The sequence below is a fragment of the Plutella xylostella genome, chromosome 11 (assembly GCF_932276165.1).
Source record: "Plutella xylostella chromosome 11, ilPluXylo3.1, whole genome shotgun sequence".
In the NCBI taxonomy this organism is placed as follows: Eukaryota; Metazoa; Arthropoda; class Insecta; order Lepidoptera; family Plutellidae; genus Plutella; species Plutella xylostella.
The window spans coordinates 4,544,477-4,562,586 of NC_063991.1; the positions used below are offsets into that span (position 1 = coordinate 4,544,477).

The 18,110-nt window shown below is 36.6% G+C and overlaps 1 protein-coding gene and 2 long non-coding RNA genes across 3 annotated transcripts in view; 2 read left to right on the forward strand and 1 right to left on the reverse strand.

Moving 5' to 3' along the window:
- LOC105386092 (zinc finger protein 37) overlaps window positions 1–18,110 on the forward strand; it is a 95,813-nt gene that overhangs the window by 29,859 nt on the left and 47,844 nt on the right. The gene's annotated exons all lie outside the window — the stretch shown is intronic.
- LOC125489173 lies at window positions 7,038–8,111 on the reverse strand. The gene is made up of 2 exons (XR_007266782.1): window positions 7,402–8,111; window positions 7,038–7,169 (listed from the first exon to the last, which is right to left on the reverse strand). It is a non-coding gene; the product is annotated as an uncharacterized LOC125489173 (long non-coding RNA).
- Window positions 9,065–13,671, forward strand: LOC125489175. Its single transcript, XR_007266786.1, has 3 exons — window positions 9,065–9,176; window positions 11,469–11,596; window positions 13,602–13,671. It is a non-coding gene; the product is annotated as an uncharacterized LOC125489175 (long non-coding RNA).

Below are 18,110 nucleotides of genomic sequence, written 5' to 3' on the forward strand. Positions count from 1 at the left end.
AAACGTAAACAGGATAGGTAAGTTAAATTAAAAAGAATGTTCATATGATAATTTTTTTGTGCACTTTAGGTTGAAAACATTGACAACTTTTAAGCTTTCATATAAGATATTTCAATATCAAATCAATTTAGGTATCACCAAGATATGACCAAAACAACCAGAGAAGGCGGAGTTCTACGTATAGCAGAACTAAAATTTCCCTATAAAATTCATCGAGTAATTTCACGTCACGTTCACGATGAAAATTCATGCTAAGGGGTCTGAAGGTTCTCCTGAGCAAGGACTTTTGGCCAGTGGGAAGTGTTTCGACGCTATAGGGAAGCGAAAAGACAGTGAAATCCCCTGAGAGTGCTAGAGTAGAATCGAAAACAATAGAAAATCAGTTCAGCGTTACAGTCTGACGAATCCAAGGAACATAACACCCCACTGATGTCGTCCTCCACTCCCAGTGTCAAGCCCCGACGTCTCTCACGATCACACCACCATGTACAACAATGGGAGATTTTCTTTGTCTTTTGTCGTTTTTTATGAGCTGCATTCTTCTGAGGGGACGAAAGATGTCATGGGAATTTTTCCCTTAACGTCGCTTCCCATAATGCCGCTTTGCGTTTTACCTCAATTCCCAATACCTCGCTCCTCGCTTCACAGTGGTTCCCGGCACACCGCGCCACATTTATGGTTAGAATCAGTACTGTCAGAGTCAGAATAAAAAAAAAAGTATAATAATTAGAAATACAAAACAAATAAATAACGCAATTGATCTCTTATTTTATATTTTAATTATTGTACACATATTATATGCTTAGGTAAGTACACTTACTTGTCAAAACATCACAAAGGAAATCAGAATTTCAAAACATGCGAAAAAAAAGTCATTCTCCATAGTAAGAAGTCACGTGATCAACTAAGTTTCTATGGACAATGAACTTTTTTTTTTCACGAATTTTGTAGTATTACCCTTTTTGCAACACCCTGTATAAGAACAATTTTAAGCAATCTTAAAATATTGTTTGAAAAAGACTAACCATGACTGAACCATTAGTTAGCGCGACATTCTGGGACTAACATTAAGATGAAGAGTGATGTAATGGGAATGCAGGTAAGACGTCTGTTGAGGAGCGACGTTCAGGGAAAAAATCATAAATGGTACCTACAAAGCTGTCTTAAACTAGTTAACACTTTAACAATAATATGCATAATTTATTAGGTCCTTACATATGAAATTGGCGTTTTGTCGTACTGGCCACTTTACTTACTTACTTACTTACTTATTCCCAATCTCCGCTGGGGAGCAAAGGGCCGAAGTGAAGCGCCGCCATTCTTTACGATCTTGGGCCAGCTCAGAGACATCCGCCCAAGACATCCCCGCCACTTTGATCTCAAATATTACCTTTATGGTTAGGAATTCCAAATTCAAATTCATACAGCTATTTACTCATGCATTTGTGTTTCAAACCCCCTAATTCATTTGTTTTTTCTTCTTTTGTTTTTTTCTTTGTGTCACTCTGTTTACAAAATGGAAAACTTGAAATATCGCGTTATTTACGAGTATGAGTTCCACCGTGGCACTAGTGCTGCAGAAACGGCTCGAAGGATTAATGATGTGTATGGTGACGGTGTCGCAAAAGAAAACACAGTGCGTTTTTAGTTCCAACGTTTTCGTTCTGGAAATTTCGACCTGCAGAACAAGCCTCGTGGACGGCCGGAGACCAAAGTTGATAATGAAGAATTGAAGGCTATTGTGGAAGCGGATCCATCGCAAACCACGTCCGAGTTAGCTGCAGGCTCCGGTGTTAGTGATAAAACTATTTTAATCCACTTGAAGCAAATTGGGAAGGTGAAAAAGCTTGAAAGGTGGGTACCTCATGAATTGAGTGAAGCAAACCAACAAACGCGCGTCGACTGCTGCGTTACGTTACTCAACCGGCACTTAGAAGGCTCGATAACCTTATATTAACCTTATATTAACCTCCTGAGTGCAAAAAGGGCCCACGTTTTAGAACCTTTCTGAGAGCTACAGCAAAACCTATAGCTCAAACCCAGAACCTTTTGAACAACTTACACAGAACCTAAATAAAACCTTCACAACCTTAATTTAACGTTAACATAACCTTGGAAGACAGCTTTTAAGTTCTAAATTAGTCCTGGATGTAACTCTTCTATAACTTGAAACATATTTGATGGATATTTGTAATGCCTTCCCAGGACTCTCGGGTCTTAAAATGTTTCTGTGTAAGATTTTATAATAATTATAATAAATGGCGCCATTACCTGACACTTTCCAAGACTCAAAATGGCTAACTTGTAAGTGTTGTATTAATACAAAATATAGTAAGTAGTTAGGCTGAAGTCAGGAAATATGAAAACCTTGTGCGACTAGCACTTTATTGTGATACTTTCGGATAATAGTTCTGTATAAGTGACGGGCCTTCTGTAAATGATAAATTTGAAGATATTTTAATTAAAAAAAATAGATAAAATTTTATGTTTGGTGTAAATTTATATTAGAAATAAAAGTACTGTCTATATAAAAAAACATATATTTGGAATAGTATAGGAAACGCTACTGAATTTTCCCTTATTAATTAAAATGTATCTTTTTGGTAAGTTTTTTTTTTATTTCAGTGAAAAAATATGGCGGCCGTTAGGAAATTACTAAAAAGCATTAAACATATTTTGAGGATGCCTCTAAAGCTTTCAAATATTCTTATAGGACTTAAATCATGCCTTTAGCTCATAGCCAGTGCTTAATGCTTTTGGTTTTCACCAAGTAGTCCTAATTTGATTGCCTAGACAACTCTTATCAACCTAAAGGTTTAAGATAGGTTTTAAAAAATACTTATAAGTAATTTAAATATTCCATAACTTTATGGTTGTATCAAGGTTAAAAATTTAACCTTAAGCTCTCACTTTAGCATTAATGCTAGCTTTTCTAGAAGTAAATCAGGAGTCTACGACAACTATAAGATCCTAGAACTATATGCTCCTGAAATACATGTTAAAATAACGTTAATATAAACTCTTATCAGCAGCTACAAGGTTGTATTAATAAACAATTAGTTTTAGGACTTAGTAATCATTCTCAAGTACTCAATATGACCAGATAGCAAAGCATTAACCTTTTCACAACCCTTATAAAACCTAAAGGCATTTCTTACAACCTAAGCTCGAATGAAATGTTACTTGGGAAATCCTGCCCTAAGCGAAAATTGACTAAAAAAAAGTTGCTTGTAAGTGTTTGGTGGACTAGTGCCGGTGTCGTTCACTACAGCTTTCTTAAATCTGGCCAGACGATTACGGCAGATATCTATTGTCAGCAACTGCAAAACATGATGGAAAAGCTAGCTGCTAAACAACCGAGGCTGGTCAATCGCTCTCTGGCCACTGCTGCTTCAGGACAACGCTAGACCACACACTGCACAACAGACGGCTACCAAATTAGAGGAGCTTCAATTAGAATGTCTTAGACATCCACCGTACTCTCCGGACCTTGCTCCAACAGATTACCATTTTTTTCGCAATTTGGATAACTACTTGCAAGGAAAAAAATTCAACTCCGATGAGGCAGTCCAAACCGCCTTCAAAGATTTTATTGATTCCCGCCCGAATGGTTTTTTTAGTAAGGGGATCAATTAACTACCTAGTTATGAGATGGCAAAAGTGCATACATAGCAATGGTACATACTTTGATTAATTAAATATATTTCATTTAAAAAAAAACGACTTTATGTTCCTCCTATAGAAAACGCCAATTTCATATGTAAGGACCTAATATAACAGCTAGTTGTTGCATATGGCTGAATTCACATCCATTGGGTTTTTGTATTGGCTGCAAGGACTGAAAGCCTTGCCGGCTAAAAAATGCCGTGGCGTTGAGTATGAAGTTTTACTAGCGCCATCTTCAATTGGTTTTTGTCTTTGGTTGAAAATCTCCCATTCTGCTGGCGCCCCCGCTGTTGCCTCACCTCCTGCATCCATTCGCTATATGATTTCTTGTTGTGGCAAAGTGGTTCCCGTTATTGATTTGTCAAACTTATTTTCTACCCCGCAAGCGACTTGTTAATAGTAGGCAACTTAACATAACCTAACCTAAGGGTCAATCATGCGTATCTGTGTTCACGGTGTTCACATTTCAATGCGGGGTTGTTTTTTTTTAGGAAAAAGCTATGTTCTTTAGTATAGTTAATTATCTAATGTGTAATAAATAGCTATTTAAAATATGTTTTCCTTCACTAGTTACCCGATCCACAGAATTTCATAATAAAATGTAATCCGCTAATTCCGGAAAATGTTAACAAAAACGACAATCTTTTGGATGAAAAAACAATCAGTTATAGTGCCACAATCTTATCTGTTCCGGTGGTCAAAATGTGCAACAACGAGACGTCATTGTCAAACGTCATTTCATACTCTGTGCGTTATTTGAGTTGTCAATTTCTGCGAATAAGCTGACGCTACGTTATTTAATTTGTTTTGTGATTTTCTGGGTGAAATACTGTCAAAAAAGCTGTAATGTGATGAAAGAAAAGTAGTACTATATATATTGGCTTTATGCAGGAAGAATAACGTATTCAGGCGCCTTTAATTCCGTTTGAAAAATTGGAAGAACGAGTTGCAGCGGCTACAGGTTAGTGTTGCCAAATATGACGAATAATTTTACCCAATTATACTCCATGTAATTTTATGAAATATTTTCCCGAGAGGCCCGTGCCCCAGCAGTGGGGACGGGATGGGTCGTGGTACTCGTGATGAAAAGTATATAATCTTTATTTTTCTTTGGTTACAGGTGTGAGGACGTGATATGATACTTTAAATCTTAGGCAATATACCAAGAAGAATTTCGCGCACCTGCAGCGATTTTAGACGAAATAATGATGATTTATGACATGTCATTGTTTTCCCAACTTATCAAGAGTTGGCTGAAAGAAATTGCTTTTTAGCAATTAGCCTTTGGAAGGAGACCCGTGCCCCAGCAGTGGGGACGTGATGGGTCGAGATGATGATCATGATGATGATGAATTAGCCTTTGCACACTGTCTGAATTTCTTTTAATTGTATGCTTTTGTTTCTTGTTACTTTAGAAAATGTAAAATAAAGTGTTCAAAAATAATACTTCAATAATAGTTTTTTTAACTCTATCTATCTCGTTATTCTCACGACCCACATATATTACCTATACCATTGTAATCTAGATTTAGCCCCTGTTCCACAATGTCTGGTTAGTGGCTACCTGTGAGATAAAATACATGCTGTCACTTTCTGTTATTATTTTTTTGACAGTGACAGCATGTATTTTATCTCACAGGTAGCCACTAACCAGACATTGTGGAACAAGGCCTTAATCTCCTATATCAGAAGCAGAACATAATCAGAACTAATTTTATTTCTGTTCGCCGTGGACAAATTTTCCATACAACAAATGTCGTTTGATATATTATATCCTCTTTCATTTACTATCGACCCTATATTTTGATTTATCTATACTTATGAATGTATTAAATTTTGCCTATTTCTGGTTTATTAATTATAACAATAGGTAAGTAATAGCAGAAATGCATTGTCGTTTAAACCAGAAATAGGCAAAATTTAATCGATGGCATCACTGGATTCCATGACAGCGACGTCGCCACCGGAACAGCACGCGTAGCACAGTATGGCGGTGACAAGATATAAATGACAGCTAGTTGCAACAAATTGTGTGATACCAGTTGTCTTCACAAACGCTAACATGGCCAACACGAAATAATCACTACAAGATGTGAGATTACAATTTTGACAGCGAGATTGGAAGATTTGTCTTATTTCCTAACATGGGTGTACCAATTTATCCACACATGTCTCAGTTTGACATTTGTTTAGGTAGCATTATATCACTCAAGTTCGAAGGTGGTGATAACATGTGACACAAATAATTATTTGTTTAGTTTTTGTTAATTTCATCCTTGCTCTACAAGAAGAGATGCAGGAAAGGAAAATTACTATAATACTTATAGGGAGGATGATCCGGGACTCTAATAACCCGTTGAAAATGCTTTAAAAACATTTGTCAAAACACACATCCTCTTTTTTATTTGACTAAAATTATACATTAAGTATATTACTTATATGTAGCGGTGTTAGCTCAGACGGGTAAGCGCCCGCCCCTCACGGAAGAAATGTGGATTCAAATCCTGTCGCTCACATGTGCTAAGAAGTTAGATAGATAGACATTAATTTGTTCCACTTAAACATTTGTAAGTACAGTTAAATTAAGAAATGTGTATGTTGAAGCAGACCAAAAGGGAAGCAACTCAGTGCATATTTTTGCCCTTAGGAACAAACCACTGATTTTCAGTTGTCTCCCATATACTTTAAGTTTGCCTATTCACGTCAAAGTATGTAGGTAATGAAGTAACTAATTGAATAGTTTGAATGCTAAATGTGGAGTTCACGAAATGTAAATCATATACATTGAATAGGTCCGGCACACCGGGCAGTCAGCGACTGATGCTATGATGACTGGTTGTCCTTTCACCACAGCGACAAACCCTAGTCAGGCTTTATTATTTATCAACAACACACTAACTAAAATGAAGTGGCTAATTGAATAGTTTGAATGTTAAATGTGGAGTTCAAGAAATGTAAATCATATAAACTGTACATTTAATAAGTCTGGCACACCGGGCAGTCAGCGACTGATGCTAATCCTTTCTCCACAGCGACGAACCCTAGTCAGGCTTTATTATTTATCAACAACACACTAACTATAAAAAAATAAGTGGATATGCTAGCATGTACAACTAAATTAAATGATTATAAAAATATAATATTTTCTTTAGGTAAGTAAAACATTTATTAAACTTTTAATTAATAAATTATAAAAAGTATACTATTTCACACACCATAAAAGCATATTAGGTATTCTTAGTTATCACTACCACTATCACAATAATCAGTCTGAACTTGGCTTATATCAGTCATCAAATAGGTTTCATAGTATGTATGCCAAGTTTTTCAACTTTTTCAGTTAGGTGCCGCTCCGGTTCATTGTATCACCACAAGGTTGCTGATGTCATCTGACCATCTTCAGGTGGTTTCTGCCAACAAGAGCTCTCCAACCGTGTCTAGGCCATCATTTTCTGACCGGTTTTGACCATCTTCCGTCTTGCCTACGAGCCAATTTCAATGTTCTGTAACAAACAAAAATGTTTCATTAGATTTTAGTTATAATAATGAACTAAGATTATGACTCCTATTGTCATCTTCATCATCATAGCCCATCACGTCCTCACTGCTGGGGTACGGGTTTCCTTCCAATGAATGGCCTAGTTGACCAAGTACTGCCAAGTGAAAAAAGTTTTTTGAGTTGTTTTGTGTGCATGTGCCCAATTATAATAACATGTGACTGGTACTGGCACTTACCTACTGTTTTTTCCTTCCATTGATTATATAAATATTATTCAGTCAGGCCGTGGGACAAGCATCGAAAATGATATTTTGCTGCGTCCGTCAGGATCCTTCCCGGGCTTTTTTCTCAAGGCCTTCTAGCTCCTGGGTCCGGGTAGACAGTGGGTCATCAGTCAGGTGCATGCTGTTTTTGATCTTCGTCTCAGGGATCCGGTGCATCGGTGATCGTGCCGATAGCAGGAGCTCCCAAGGAATCTGAGCGTGCCTGGTCGGGAGCAAGCTTGGTCGTATATCATTTGAAGAGACGATGTCCAAGAAACTCAATAAAGTAGTTTAATGAGCCAATATGAATCCATGGGGTAGCGCAAAGCAAAGTAATATTACCAAAATATTACACTCAAAACTCTCGAAAGCACCAACAAACAGTCAAAATTTTCTTCAAGTTTGACGTTTGGTGACATTTTAATTGTCAAAAAACCATAGACAATACAAACAACAACCACAAATGAGAGATTTTCGGAAAAAAATAACATTTGAAAAACCTATTTGCACAGAGCAGAAAAGTTACAGTGTCACTGTGGCTTATATCCAATCACGCAAATAAAACGAGTCCCATGTACACCCTATGCTAACATTTAAGACTGATATCAAAAAGTGACTCAATTTAAACAGTCACTTCACATCTTGTCTTATTATGGCCATACTAGCCGTGCAGATAAGATTGTGGCACTATACTTGTACTTGTAAAAAATAACTTAACTGATTTTTTAATTATCGATTTGCGGGTAATGGGAGATTTTCAACCATAGACAAACAACCATAGATTATAGATGACTTAATACTCAACAGCACTGCATTTTTTTTAGATGCCGGATAAAAAATATACAGTGCTGTTGAGCACAAGGACTTTGTATATATAGCTATATATACAAAGTTCTTGGTTGAGCATGAAGTCATCTATAATCTATGGTTAGGAAATTGCACTTTTTTACAATTTTTACGTTTTAACACGCAGGCTCGGTCCTAGCGCCGAAATCGCCTAAGATTAAGCTTAGTTGCCATCAAGTCGAATGGTTCCACGGCTCAAAATATGGCTGCGTTTGGAAGAAATCGGCATTACCCGACTTCACTACTTAAGTAGATTTTGATTAGTTACTTCCATCATACATGGGGCACTTTGAACTTGCTGGAATCGAATTGGAAAGAGAACATCAACATTGTAGTTACGTGTGGTACCCGGAGCAACAACAGGTTGTGGCAGTTTAGTTAGTAGATAGGTACTTACATGTTATTCTTATACTTTCGAAACATTTTGCCTGTAGAAAATGAAAAAATAATGATTAAGTAGAACATGAAACAAATTCAAAAGTGCCTCTTGTTTTTTTTCAAAACTACCCCTACCACCCAAGCCAAAAAACAGTGGCCCAATTTCACAACTAAATATAAGTATGGGAATTTAGATTTTACTGCAATTAATACTTAAAATCTATAGACATACGTCCGAGAAGACCGTCCCAAAAGACCGTGCACACTATCAGTCGCGGCTGACAGCGTCCGCTAGTGTGTCGGCGCCTTATGTTGTCACGACATCTATCGGTTTGTAAAAAACTCAACTGACAGCTGTCAAGGGAAACGGCTCACGGCTCATTCTTCTTCATTGAAAGTCTTGACAGATTAGAGATTACAACAGTTAGATTGGGTCGTGGGTCGTCGTGGTGTTTATTGAATTTTTTCTTTCGTCATTGATTTTGGCTGATATTTTGGGATTCTGACTTCAACATAAAAATGATGTGAGTAAAAAAATTTAATCAATACAATGACTAAATTGAACTAATCGCCTTCAATTTAACTACTCATACGAATTCCCGCCGGGAATAATTAATAGGTTCTCAATTAGTTAACATCTCTTGAAGTTAGCATGGTATTTAAATAGTTAACTAAGTACTTACCCCGAATTTCATTCATTCATTCATTGATCTTTTGAAATGGCTTTTAAAATTACGTTGTGATGTAAGGTTGTGATATAGTTACCAATTTTGACCGTGGAATGATGTTAGTGGCCCTGACTGCTATGCCGAAGGTCCCGGGTTCAATTCCCGGCTGGGGCAGATATTTGTTCAAAGACTGATATTTTCTCAAGGGCCTTGGGTGTTGATCCTTAAATTTAATATGTTCTTACTTACCTATTTATCTCATGTATTTGTGTAGATATATCAGCTGTCGGATATCCATATCACAGGCTCTGCCTACTGGGATCAGATGGCCGTGTATTTATATATTATATATAACTATGTGTGAGATGTATTTATTTAAAAAAAAATTGTCTTGATATAAAAGTAAACCCCTGTGTTTCAAAGCCAATTGTACACATTAAACTCTGAAGGAAACTATTCTACTTCTAATTAAGGCCTATGATTTTGGGTTAGTGTTTGTTTACCGAAATTATGCCATAACCAGATACAGGAAGAATTAAAGAGAAACTCAGTAAAAAAGCTTATTATAAAATTGATGATTACTTAGAGGACGTTAATGCATGGCTGTGATAAGTAGTTAGCTCTGCTCATATTATTATAATAATAATTATTAAGCTTATATGTATTGTATACCAACTAGTTTTAAGTCTTTTTTTGAAAAGATGGCTCAGGAGTTTCTTGCCTCCGTTCTTCTCCTTAGACAGAAAGAGCCCCCCCTTATCCGAACGGAGAGTAATTTGTAAAAATTGACGTTCATCAGAAAATTTTATATTTGTACGATGAATAAAAAAATTTGAGTTTGAGTTTGAGTTTGAGTTTGAGTTTGAGTTTGAGTTTGAGTTTGAGGAAGAAAAACTTAGGGCTCAGCCACAGCTTTCAGCGGTGCGGGATGAGGTGCGGCGTGAGGGGCGGCGGGCGGTGCGGATTGCGGTGGTATGCCACAGCTCGACCATTTGCGACCGCGGCGGCGTTAGCAGTCCGTCCACTTGATGCCGCCGCGCGCGCCGCTTTGAGCTGTGGCCGCCTCGATACTCTCTAGTACATTTGTTTCGCTCGCACACCGCGCCGCCCGCCGCCGCCGCGCACCGCGCCAGTCAACCCGCGCCGCTAGCCGCGCCGCATTTCGCGCCGCGGCTAGCTGTGGCATACTTCGTACGTTGTCTAGCGTTTGTTTTCGGCGCTCACCGCTACGCACGCCGCGCCGCAATTGGCTGTGGCCACGGGGTTATGCCTGAACTATTTCACATTGGCCAGTCAGATCAATGTTTGTTCTGTCCAGTGTGCAGTGCACAACTTAGGTAACCCTCCACCATTCGGCATCGTACACAACGGACACATCACATTCAGTATTCTTTGTATAGAAATTCACACAAGTACGGTCAGCTACATAAGTAGCTATACACTTTCGTTCCGTGTCAAACTAGCTACATAACAAACTTTCAATATTTGAAAAGGCAGTTTGTGAGTTTGACAAGGTAAAAAAATGTACAGCTACTTATGCAGTCAACTATACATTCACACTTCATCAGCATTGCTGCCATTTCACCATACATTTTTGACAATCAGTTTGTTGCAATACATATGATACGGATTGGGGAATGCTTACCTCTCACTGCACCACATATTAGCAATTTCCTTAAGCAGCATTGCATAGTAGTGATGGTCACCAAACTGCCTTCCTTGCCATCAAAGGCTAGGAAATTATGAATTTATTTTATATTCTAAGCCAATCATAAAGAACTGAATGAACTGCTTATGGTTACATTAAAATGATTGCATGTTGGCAAATTAAATGTAAAATAGAATAATAATATGTACTTATAAGTATATTATTCGACGACCGAATGGCGTAGTGGTTAGTGGCCCTGACTGCTATGCCGAAGGTCCCGGGTTCGATTCCCGGCTGGGGCAGATATTTGTTTAAAGACAGATATTTGTACTCGGGTCTTGGGTGTGGATATTTATATTTAGTATCTATCTATCTATGTATTTGTGTAGATATATCAGCTGTCCGACACCTATAACACAGGTTCTGCCTAGCTTGGGGTTGGATGGCCGTGTGTGAGATGTCCCCACATATTTATTTATTATTATTTTATTTGTTTCTAGTTCCACAAGAGAGAGGTATAAGATGGAGGACGACATAGACATAGAGGAGCATGATCTGTTGAAAGACCCAGCGTTGAGGAGCGTGTTTCCAGATCTTTCCGTTCTGAAATATGAAATTGATGATTATGGTGAGTCAAGATATAGAATAATACTATTCTATTGTATTCTCTGAGGGGGTGTAGGGTGTAGGCACCTGGCTCTCTCGAGTGGAATCTTTGTGCATATCCCCAAGGCCTAAACTGCCTCCCTAAGCTTGCACCATTTTCCCACCATGCTAGTTTACTGCGGGTTGGCAGGTTCACATATCTAGTTCACATATATACAGGTTTTCCCACAATGTTTTCCTTCGCCATAAGAGATGGTATACATTGTACTTAAATTCAAAAAACTCATTGGTACATGTCAGTGCCAGAATTTGAACCAACATCTCTGGCACGAGAAGCAGGCGCTTACCAGACTGAGTTACCAATGCTCTTGATGAATAGAATCACAAATAAATACAAATACAAATATCTTTATTGATAGGCAAAACATTGAAACAGTGTTATAATATCCCTAACCCCTACACTAGGATTCCCTGTGTCGTAGGGATTAGTCTCATTCGTCTTATACTATACAATAAAAATTATAAGTTGAGAATGAAGGTTAGTAGTAACACAATATTTATAAATGATGATTGGCACCAATATATGGAAGCTGGGACCAGCACCAATAGAAATGAGTGATACGTCGTTGAAAAGGTATTTTTTTGCAGAATATGAATAACGGAAGCGCTAGTCTTGATTTACTGTCCAATTAGAATAATCGTACCTTGAACGTTTTTATATTTTATTTCTGTAATTTTAATGTTTTTGTTAGTTTTTCACATTCATTTTTAATTTTTATTACAAAATGATCATCATTCATATAATATTATATTTGTTTATTATCTCAGTAAATAAAACCAGTTGAAAGTAATTTCTCCAATTTCAATAATACGTGTTTACGTGTATTACGCCCTAACTGTCATCAGGAGAGAGAGTGCAATGCCATAGAAAAATACTTCCTTCCGACGAATATATTTCAAAATTGACAACTTATACGGATTTGTCGTCATAGTACTTTTTTGCTCACTTGAAAAGAGCTATCCAACGATGTATGTCTCATCTTTATTGGACATAGGTCCCAAAACGCCCATTGTCATTTATGCGACAAGACAATTTTTTCTATTAATCTTCATTACGTTAAGTTAAGATAAGATCGTTAGTCAAACAAATAGTAGAAGACAAAAAAAACAATAATTTGTGGCTTTCGGTATTTAGGGGTAGAAGTAACTCACTATCTTTGTAGTCCTGTAACATCAGCCACGCAGTAGCTTTTTGTTTACATAGGTGTCTTGTAGTCTTTAAGAGGGATAAGGTTTGGTTTACCCTAGTGTATAAGAAGGGACCCATGTAACCGAAACGTCTCTTGCCAAACTCAGTCTTAGTAGTTGCAACTTTCCATTTTTCGTGTCTTAGAGGGCGTGATCTTTCCACAAAATTACAGCGGCAGTTTTATGAAATCTCAGAGTTGTGGCTAGAATAAAAAGTTGTCGTACTGTTAAAACTTTCGTTTCTTTATAAAGCTTAGAAGTTGAGTAACGTATCACTTTTTAATATAATTTATGTTGTTTAGATTAATAACCTCCATTCTCAAAGCCCTTTGTCCCTGCTGAGGGGCGTCAGGATGGATGTATGTATGTATGCATAGTTGAGATAGGTCACTAAGGCTAGTCAGAGGCCTTCGGGCAGCTTGAAAACATCTGACAGTCGAGTTGCCCACTATACCTTTTTTCACGAGGAAAGACATCTGACAGGACCCTTATTACATTCGAATAAGGGTAGTTTTTGTTTGTATCAGATGTCTTTCCCCGTGAAACAAGGTATAACCCGACAACTCTCTCAGCACAAGCAGCTTGTACTGGGGTGCACCATCCCGCACTAGGTCAGCGTGGTAGACTAGGGCAAAAATTTAAGTAGTAAAACTGGAAACATTCAACATTTTGTGAATTATATTATGAAATCACTATCATACTTGGTTACATCAAGTTATGTTACATATGAAAGAATAAATGAGGTTTATTATTAAAAATATACTTATGCTATCTTTCAGAAATTCATACAGAAACAAGAGTTCTACAGGAGATTATAAATAAAAACGATTTGGACAGCACTTCAGACATTACTCGTGTGCATGACCTAGATGCTAAACCTAACATCCTGTGTATTGATGACAGAATAACAATTGAAAACAAATATGCATCAGAATCTTTAATGGAAAATATTGACTTACACATCAAGAAGGAAGCAGAAAATATAGAATTCAATGTCTTGCCTATTTACAGGAACAGAATTATACTCGGCAAGATAAATGTAGATGAGTCTGACGAGGAATGCAATGATGATGCATTGAGAGAAGTTTGTAACATAGGGAACAATGAAGGCAACGCATACCAAATGCCAAATATTGTAATTGTGACTGACCCTGGTGAAGATAGAAAAAGAAAAACGACTAAAAAGTATTGTGAAAAGGGAAAGCTGGCTAAAGTTGTTTTAACAGACTGTCATACATCTCTGTTGGGAAATAAGTGTTACTGTGCTCAGTGTGCAGTGTTGTTTCCCACCACTGAAGCGTATTGTCGACATTACACAAGCATACATGATAAGAAAAATGGTGATTCAAGTAAATATATAGTTCATGTGGGTGATAAGCCATTCGTTTGTGACATCTGCAAGAAAACATTTAATCGATCAAGTGATTTGAACAGACACAAGTTAACTCATACTGCTGAAAAACCGTTCGAGTGTGATATCTGCAAGAAAGGATTTAAGCAAAAACAATGTTTGAACAATCACAAATTAATTCACAGTGGTGAAAAGCCGTTCGAGTGTGAGATTTGCAAAAAAACATTTAGGAGACAATGGAATTTGACCAGTCACAAGTCAATTCACACTGGTGAAAAGCCATTCGCTTGTGAAATATGCAATAAAAAATTTAGGGAAACAGGCAATTTAAACTCACACAAGTTAATTCATATTGGTGAAAAACCATTTGAGTGTGAAATCTGCAAAAAAAGGTTTACACGATCATATGATTTGAATAAACACATGATGATACACACTGGGGATAAACAATTTCAGTGTGAAATTTGCATGAAAACATTTTACCGGAGAAATGCTTTGAACACACACAAGTTATCTCATGGTGAAAAGAATTTCGAGTGTGAAACCTGCAAGAAAAGATTTGTAACAAAATATGATTTATTCAAACACAACTTTCTTCACACTGGTGAAAAGCCATTTGAATGTGACACCTGCAAGAAAAGGTTTGCTTTCAAGTACAATTTATCAAAACACATGGTAATACACACCAATTTCTTAGTTCATAGAACATTCCAGTGTGAAACTTGCAAAAAATCCTTTTCTACGAAAGGCAATTTAAAAAAACACATGGAGCGTCACAATTTTGTTAAAATATTTGAATGTGAAACCTGCAAGGAACGATTTTCTTTGAAAAGCGATTTAACAAAACACAAGTTAGTTCACAATGATGCGAAACCATTCGAATGTGAAACCTGCAAGAAAAGGTTTTCTTTAAAAAGCAATCTAACAAAACACCAAGAAGTTCACAATGTTCATAAAAAATTCGAATGTGAAACCTGCAAGAAAAGGTTTACTTTTAAAAGCAATTTAAACAAACACAAGAAAATTCACAGTGTTGATAAAATATTTCATGAGTGTCAAACATTGGAAAGTAACATGCTGGTCAACCCTGCGGAAAAGCCACTCGAATATGAAAACTGCAACACTTAATAAGAAAAGCTATTTTCATAATATAGTTATCATCTTGCAGCACTTGTGGCAACGAAGCATACCTTAAACGCTATAAGAAAAAAAAATCTACTGTAAGTCCCATAGTTTTATAATATAGCTATAAACGACACGGTATCCCAGATCCCACCATAGCCATATTTAAGCGTTCGAAGCTACGAGATAGTATGTCTGAGTACTGAGTGCGAGTTTCACGGCATTGCTGCTGTATACTTATAAACTTGTGTTAGCTTAAGATTTTCATGATGTGTATACATACCTAGGTAGTTAATCTAGTTCTTAATTATATATATGAATACCTCTTCTCATGTTACGATTAATTGCTGTTTTGTGTACCATATTGTTCAATAAAATAAATAAAATAAAATTCAACCGGTTAAGATCGACTATCATGCCTAATTTACTAAATTGAAAGACATGACATTGCCGTTGCATTGCCATTTTCTACATTGTGTTCTAGAACTTAAATTAATTTATTAGCAATAAATAAATGGTTTTTAAAGATATTTTTGAGTCAAATGTTTTATTTGCTACAATCCACTAGTTAATCAGTGAGTTTACTCACTTGAGAGATCCAGAGACCTTAACTTTGTCTGACGTAGTAGGTCTCCACACTATTTAAGTAGGTACCTATATTCCAGACCCTCTAGTACGGGGTTTGCTATTTATGAAAACGAAAAAAGTTTACGTTTTCTCCTGTTATCGGCATACATTATCTGTCAAAAGTTTCATGATAGTTTCCATTAGAGGCGCCACTTAGTATGGGAGAACACGTAAACTTTTATAGTTTTCGACAAACTATCAAACCTGTATTAGATCTGCAGGCCTAAATAATATAGTAGTCGTGGCGCACTCAATAAAGAGAGCGATGTTGCTAAGACTTCTTATGATTGTCAGTTATTTACTTACTTTTACATACATTTAAAAAATAAAATACCGATTGATAATGGGGTTTTATCGGATTTGACGTTTAATAAATGATAATAGATCGATTAAATATGGTATTTTAATTATTAATATTATTATTATCCACTTCCGTTTTCAGGACTTTAAAATAGTTTTACCGTAGCCTATCCATCATGAGTTTTATGTGCAGCCAAAGAGTAAATAATACTACGCTAAAAACAGCGCCTAGACTTCCGTTGTGACGCGCGCGGGCTCTAAAGTATTTTTTTATCTCAGATACTAAAAGAGAATGGCCAAATCTGACCCGCTTTGCAGCCGCTAACCAAACCATTTTTTATTCAGTGATAAAGGTCTTCTAAATAAGGGAAAAATATTTAAAAACATCGTATCGTTGTATTGGCGGGACAATCGACTGTTGATGAACCGTTTAGAATCTATCAATTTAGTATCTGTGATAAAAAACAGACTTTACGTTTTACGTTATATTTTAGAGGAAACTTCTGACACAAAAAAATACTCGGTAAGTTTGAAAAACACGTTTATTAGGTATTTTTTATTTTATTTAAGCATATTTACTTTGCCAAAGGTAGCGGATTCACGTGTATCTAAGTAACTACCTATATACAAATTTCTAAAAAATTTAAATCAGAATTTTACATTCTAATTAAGTATTTATAGTTAGTAGTTAGTATCTAGTCCCACTCTGCCCCCGTATTTTGTAACTTTTTGAGAGTTAGCAACCGGTGATAATTGGTATCAACTTAGAGACTTATTAACCGAAAACACCAAAAATCTTAGTGAAAGAAATATGCAAGAAGCCTACCAATATATCCTTACATTCAACATAAGCGTTTGTGAAATCAGATAAGTCAGTAAAAAGTTATTAATTAATAATGCTCTAAGTTGTCAGCCATTTTATACCAACCAACCCCACTCGGAGTTACATAATACGGGGGCTGGTATATTAACGACGTAGATAAACGTCACTGCTGGCTCAGGCTGCCTGCCTTTTGTTCTACGACTTTTGATAATTGCTGAAACATTTTTAAGTCCATTTTTGTAAATATGTTTTTTTTTGTATACAATACAAGTGTTTAAATAAATTGCTTTTCTATATAAACTTGTACCTACGGGGTGTTGATAGTGGCTTCATAAGGTGGTCATTCTGAACAATTTATGACACAACAAAATAATTATTTATAACTAGCTGTCCCCGCGCGCTTCGCTTCGCCTTAAAAAGTTTTCCCGTGGGAATTCCGGGATAAAAAGTAGCCTATGTTCTTTCCCAGGGTCTAGCTAGACCGTATGTATACCAAATTTCATTCAAATCCGTTCAGTGGTTTTGGCGTGAAAGAGTAACAGACAGACAGACAGACAGACACAGTTACTTTCGCATTTATAATATTAGTTAGGATATAGTTAGGATATTAGCATTATTTAAATGCAAGATGCCGGCTAGATGGGGTGACGACTTGCGAAAGGTGGCTGGTTATGATTGGATGCGAGAAAGCTACAGATCGCTTTCGTGCTTTGAGAGAGGCCTACGTCCAGCAGTGGACTGCTATAGGCTGATGATGATGATGATACACTCACGTGCAAAGAAACAGTTCCACTTACAAAATTCCGAAACTAAATGACCTCAAATTTTTTATACATTTAATAGGAAATTTAAAAAAAATGATTACGTTTTTAGTTGGTAATATTCTGGTGAGCTTTTAATTGCACTTCAATATTGCAGACGGCATAATTAAGCTAATATTTTCTGCTTAGGAATAACTTGGTGCTTTTCTGACTGGAACTTTTTCATTGCCCGTGAGTGTATTATTAAGTATTACTTTATTTTCAGTTCAAAATTACCCTCCCCCTCAGTCATCCCGTTGCGGCT